The sequence below is a fragment of the Dama dama genome, chromosome X (genome assembly GCF_033118175.1).
Source record: "Dama dama isolate Ldn47 chromosome X, ASM3311817v1, whole genome shotgun sequence".
NCBI lineage: Eukaryota > Metazoa > Chordata > Mammalia > Artiodactyla > Cervidae > Dama > Dama dama.
The window spans coordinates 78,395,297-78,401,587 of NC_083714.1; the positions used below are offsets into that span (position 1 = coordinate 78,395,297).

At 36.3% G+C, this 6,291-nt stretch overlaps 1 pseudogene; it reads left to right on the forward strand.

Annotated features, from left to right (window-relative positions):
• Window positions 1-2,826: 2,826 nt before the first annotated feature.
• Window positions 2,827-3,939, forward strand: LOC133052727 (E3 ubiquitin-protein ligase RNF138-like; annotated as a pseudogene).
• Window positions 3,940-6,291: the final 2,352 nt, after the last annotated feature.

The following is a 6,291-nucleotide window of genomic DNA, read 5'->3' on the forward strand; positions in this document are numbered from 1 at the left end:
TTGTGTAATGGAGTTTTATTAAAATATAAAAAGGAACAGAGAAAGCTTCTGACATAGATACCAGAAAGGGGACAGAGAGTGCCCCCCCCCCCCACCCAGCTAGTCTTATCAAGTTCTTAAATACTTTTACCAGACCCACTCCCACAACATACATCTTAAATTAACAAGATTAGAACTAACAATAGAAAGGTCTTACCAGACCTTTTTTCTCCCTCCTAAAATAACAAGATTAGTCAGAAAGTTCCTGTTAAAAAGGAGAAACATGTCTTTGAGAAAGATACATTGTTGCTATATAATCCATTTGTCCTTTTCTCCTCCTTGAGGGCCCCAGACTCCTTATCAACCTTCCTAAGAATTAACTCTCTCAATAGCTTTTGCTTGTCTGAAATCTTTTGATTTTTCTGTAGAATTTGAATGAGATTTTTGCTAGTTTGAGTAATCTTGGTTGTAATTTTTCCCTTTCATTACTATAAATATATCCTGCCACTTTCTTCTGGCCTGCAGAGTTTCTGCTGAAAACCTAGCTGATAACTTTATTGAGATTTCCTTATATGTTATTTTTTGCATTTCCCTTGCTGTTTTTAATATTTTTTCTTTGTATTTAATTTTTGTTTATTTGATTAATACATGTCTTGGTGTGTTTCTCCCTAGGTTTATCCTGTAAGAAACCCTCTGTGATTCCTGGATCTGCCTGGCTATTTCCTTTCCATGTTAGGGAAGTTTTCATCTATAATCTCTTAAAATATTTTCTCAGACCATTTCTCTTTTCTTCTTCTGGGACCTCTATAATTCAAATAATGGTGTGTTTACTCTCCGATATAAATCACAACAGGATCCTCTATGACCCACCTCCCAGGATATTGGAAAGAAAAACAAAAATAAACAAATGGGACCTAATTAAACTTAAAAGCTTTTGCACAACAAAGGAAACTATAAGTAAGGTGAAAAGACAGTCTTCAGAATGGGAGAAAATAATAGCAAATGAAGCTACAGACAAAGGATTAATCTCAAAAATCTACAAGCAGCTCATGCAGCTCAATTCCAGAAAAATAAATGACCCAATCAAAAAATGGGCCAAAGAACTAAACAGACATTTCTCCAAAGAAGACATACAGATGGCTAACAAACACATGAAAAGATGCTCAACATCACTCATTATTAGAGAAATGCAAACCAAAACCACAATGAAGTACCATTACACGCCAACGAGGATGGCTGCTATCCAAAAGTCTACAAGCAATAAATGCTGGAGAGGGTGTGGAGAAAAGGGAACCCTCTTACACTGTTGGTGGGAATGCAAACTAGTACAGCCGCTATGGAGAACAGTGTGGAGATTCCTTAAAAAACTGGAAATAGAACTGCCATATGACCCAACAATCCCACTTCTGGGCATACACACTGAGGAAACCAGATCTGAAAGAGACACGTGCACCCCAATGTTCATTGCAGCACTGTTTATAATAGCCAGGACATGGAAGCAATCTAGATGCCCATCAGCAGACGAATGGATAAGGAAGCTATGGTACATATACACCATGGAATATTACTCAGCCATTAAAAAGAATTCATTTGAACCAGTTCTAATGAGGTGGATGAAACTGGAGCCCATTATACAGAATGAAGTAAGCCAGAAAGATAAAGACCAATACAGTATACTAACGCATATATATGGAATTTAAAACGATGGTAACAATAACCGTATATGCAAAACAGAAAAAGAGACACAGATGTACAGAACAGACTTTGGGACTCTGTGGGAGAAGGAAAGGGTGGGATATTCTGAGAGAATAGCATTGAAACAAGTATACTATCAAGGGTGAAACAGATCACCAGCCCAGGTTGGATGCATGAGACAAGTGCTCAGGGCTGGTGCACTGGGATGACCCAGAGGGATGGGATGGGGAGGGAGGTGGCAGGGGGGATCGGGATGGGGAACACATGTAAATCTATGGCTGATTCATGTCAATGTATGGCAAAAATCACTACAATATTGTAAGGTAATTAGCCTCCAACTAATAAAAATAAATGAAAAAAAATTAAGAAAAAACAAAACAAATAATTTCCCAGAGGTCTCTGAGACTCTCCTCACTTCTTTTCTATCTTTTTTCTTTATTCTTTTCCTTGGCAGTTTCCATCATTCTATCTTCCAGTTCGCTTATTCATTCTTCTGTCTCAATTGTTCTGCTATTGATTCCTTCTAGTGTATTTTTCATTTCAGTTATTGTATTGTTCACTGTTTATTCTTTAGTTCTTCCAGGTCCTTGTTAATCATTTCTTGCATTTTCTATATCTGTGCTTCCATTCTATTTCCAATATTTTGGATCATCTTTACTACCATTACTCTGAATTGTTTTCCATGTAGTTTGTCTATTTCCTCTTTATTTATCTGGTCTTGTAGGTTTTTACCTTGCTCCTTCATCTGTAACATAGTTTTTATCACTTCATTTTTTTTTAATGGGTGGTGCTGTACTTGTCTTGGTGGTTGTTTGACCTGAGGCATCTGCCACTAGAGTTTCCAGGCAGTTGGGTGGTGCCAGGTCTTAATGCCAAGATGAGGACCTCTGGAAGACTTGCTCCAATTAATGTTCCCTGGGGCCAGAAGTTCTCTGTTAGCCCAGAGACTTGGACTCAGTACTCCCACCACAGAAGCTCAGGCCTGGCCTGGGAACCAAGGCCCTGAAAGTTTCACCACATGGAAAAAAAAATCAAAATAGCAACAAACAGAAAAGAGAAGAGCAATAACACAGAATAAAAAGTAATAAGAAATATATTAGAAGGAATAACAGCAAAAATTAAACACCAATCCCCACCCCTTCTACCCCTGCCATGGTTGAGTTCTCTGAGGTCACATCCTACACCAAAGATGACTTCTACTGTCCCGTCTGTCAGGAGGTATTCAAAATGCCTGTGCAGACCACAGCCAGTCAGAACATTTTTTTTTTTTTTTGTAGAAAATGTTCCCTGACCTCAATGAGAAAAAGTGGAATACATTGTCCCCTCTCTCATGGAAATGTGACTTAGAAGTGGGAGGGCATATCATGAACTAGACTTAAACCTTGAAAATATGAGAAAATTTTCTTGTAGCTGCACAAAACAGATTAAATTCTATTTCATGAGACATCATTGCAAATATTATAAAAAGTATCAAGATGAATATGGTGCTTCTTCTATCATCCCAAACTTTCAGGTTCCTCAAGATTCAGTATGGAACAGTAATAGGAGTGAAACATCCATATCTGATAGCACAGAAACTTATTGAAAGAATAAAAATTCCTCTGGGCATCCCACCTTTAAGTGTCCCTTGTGTCAAGAATCAAATTTTACCAGACAGTATTTGGTAAACAGTAATCACCTGTCTCATATATCACATATTTCATTCATTTTAACAGTAATCACCTATTTCTGATAGCTCCTGTGACGTGTCCTATTTGTGTATCTCTTCCTTGAGAGTCCCTTGGACTGCAAGGAGATCCAACCAGTCCATCTTAAAGGAGATCAGTCCTGGGTGTTCATTGGGAGGACTGATGCTGAAGCTGAAACTCCAGTACTTTGGCCACTTCATGCAAAGAGTTGACTCATTGGAAAAGACCCTGATGCTGGGAGGGATTGCAGGCAGGAGAAGGGGATAACAGAGGATGAGATGGCTGGATGGCATCACCGACTCGATGGGCACGAGTTTGAGTAAACTCCGGGAGCTGGTGATGTACAGGGAGGCCTGGCGTGCTGTAATTCGTGGGGTCGCAAAGAGTTGGACACGACTGAGTGACTGAACTGAACTGAACTGAACTCCTCAGCCAGATTACTAGAAATTTCATTAGTCATCTAAATCAAAGACATCAGTTTCATTATGGAGATTTTGTGAATCTTCAATTAGTTGAGGAAACCCAGTATCAAACTGCTGTTGAAGAATCTTTTCAAGTAAATATCTGTAGGCTGTAGACATCATTCCATCTTTGAACCTGCAAGTGCCATCTTTAAGGAGAAAACTACATGAAGTCACCATTTCAATAACTTGATGTGTATATTAGTAAAAGTAATTCAGTCTATTGTTTTAGATTTTTAATTGAAAAATAAAGGTGGGCCATCTAAGAACTTCATTCTCTTAATAAGTTAAAAGATAAAACTTAGGACATTATCTTTAAAAGCATTAAAAGGATTACATTTCATTAACATAATGTTGAAAAGGGAATGCCTGTTGTACTTATAGTACATATTCTTGAATTTTTCCTTGCTTTTGAAATTTGTTTGCTGCAGTTCCTCCAATTGATGTTATTGTATACAGGTAACACAGTACCAAATTCTGAAAGATGTGATTGATATAAACTTAACAAATCTGAGCTAGTTATCTGAGTTGCATAATGGAGACTTGAAGCGCTAATGAGACTGTTCAAAGTAAGCATTTAAAAATACAGATTCTAGCCAAAGAATTCAGATATAAGAAAATTGTATTTATATACAGTTTACTGTTTTTGAAGACTAGTGAGATTTCTTTAATAATTTTTAACTCTTTAAAAAGTGAAAGGTCATTGTACGGATATTTCCTTTTTGCTGTTAGAGGAAATATCAAGAGAAAAATGTATTTCTTTTGTGGGCAGTTGGTAGTTTCAAATCTTGTTTGACTAATTTGTAAGCTTAAAGTACAGTAAGCTAAATTACAGCTCTTTGACCTCAGAATTTTCAATAGCAGAATTGCTATTGGTTAGCTAAATGAAACTTTTATTAGAAACTTTAAATTGGTGATATTACAGTATATGGTGGCGGTTTAGTCACTAAGTCATGTCCGACTCTTGCAACTCTATGGACTATAGCCTGCCAGGTTCCTCTGTCCATGGGATTCTCAAGACAAGAATACTGGAGTGGGTTGCCATTTCTTTCTCCAGGGGATCTTCCCAACCAAGGAATCAAACCCTGGTCTCCTGCATTGCAGGCAGATACTTTACCAACTGAGCTATGAGGGAAGCATGGATTACATTGTGTGTGTGTGTGTGTGTGTGTGTGTGTGTGTGTACATATATATGTATTTAAATGAGAGGCTTGATTTATCTCACTTTAAAAATTCATTCAAAGCCAAAGATGCATATGTGTATATACATGCACTTTTGTATGTATATACATGCATAAGCATGTAGTTCGTCAGGTTATATACATACCTTATATTAAGATTTTTAAATGAACAAGCAATATGGGATTAAAGTATTTTTTGATTTGATTAAAATGTTGTATATCACCAAAGAATGAAATGGCAATCCACTCCAGTATTCTTACTTGGAAAATCCCATGGATGGAGGAGCCTGGTAGGTTACAGTCCATGGGGTCGCAAAGAGTTGGACATGACTGAGTGACTTCACTCACTCACTCACTCAATGTTGGGCAACTTTTCTAAACAAAAAAAAATCCATGCATCCCTGATTTATACCCTCAGCTAAGCAAACGGACAGTGTAAGTAAAGTCATGATTTCCTTTAATTGGAAATTTGCTGATAATATATGGAAAGGAATAAAATGAAAATTCTTGGATGTGCTCATTTTTAATCAGAGCAAAATCTAGAGGAAATTTTTCATCTGTTACAGATATTTTCCAAATGTTTTACAATGAGCATGTGTTTTTTAATAAAATAAAATATAGCAAATATTATAAAAATATAATTCTGTTCATTGATGAATGTCTCCAAAGCATTTTAAATTTTTATTTCAGAAAATAACTGCTATATGTTAGCTCTGTTCTCCTTGCCCTAAACCCTTCCTCATCCCGTGCCCTCAACTCCTGCCTTTTGCTTTTCTTTCTTTTTGTTTGTTTGCATTTTACAGGGGTAAAAATAAAAAGCCTGTAACTTCAAAGGGACAGGAAAAAGGTTGGCTGTGAAGTATAGGGAGATTCCAACAAATTTATCTGCTTGCTATAGATGAAAATTATACAAATGACTTTCTCAATTGTGAATAGACATTTAGAAGAAACAAAGTTGGGGTCAGAATTCAGAACACCAGATTTTACTTAGCATCTTCAGTAAGGAGGGTCTTATGTATTGTAGTCATTAGTCTAAGTGCATAAATATATCCATTTTTTAGACCTATAGGAAGTGGCTTATATATTATATTAAATTAAAAACATTTTGGTAGAGTAGAATATAAATGTACATTTTGATTCTTAGAATTTGGCAGGTTTGGGCTTACAAAATTAACAAATTAGGCTAGATCTGTGATAAAAGATCTGTATGTTAAGAATAAAGTTACATTTTAGAAATTTTCTGATAATATCTGGAAATGATAAAAACCTGAAATTTAAATAATATGT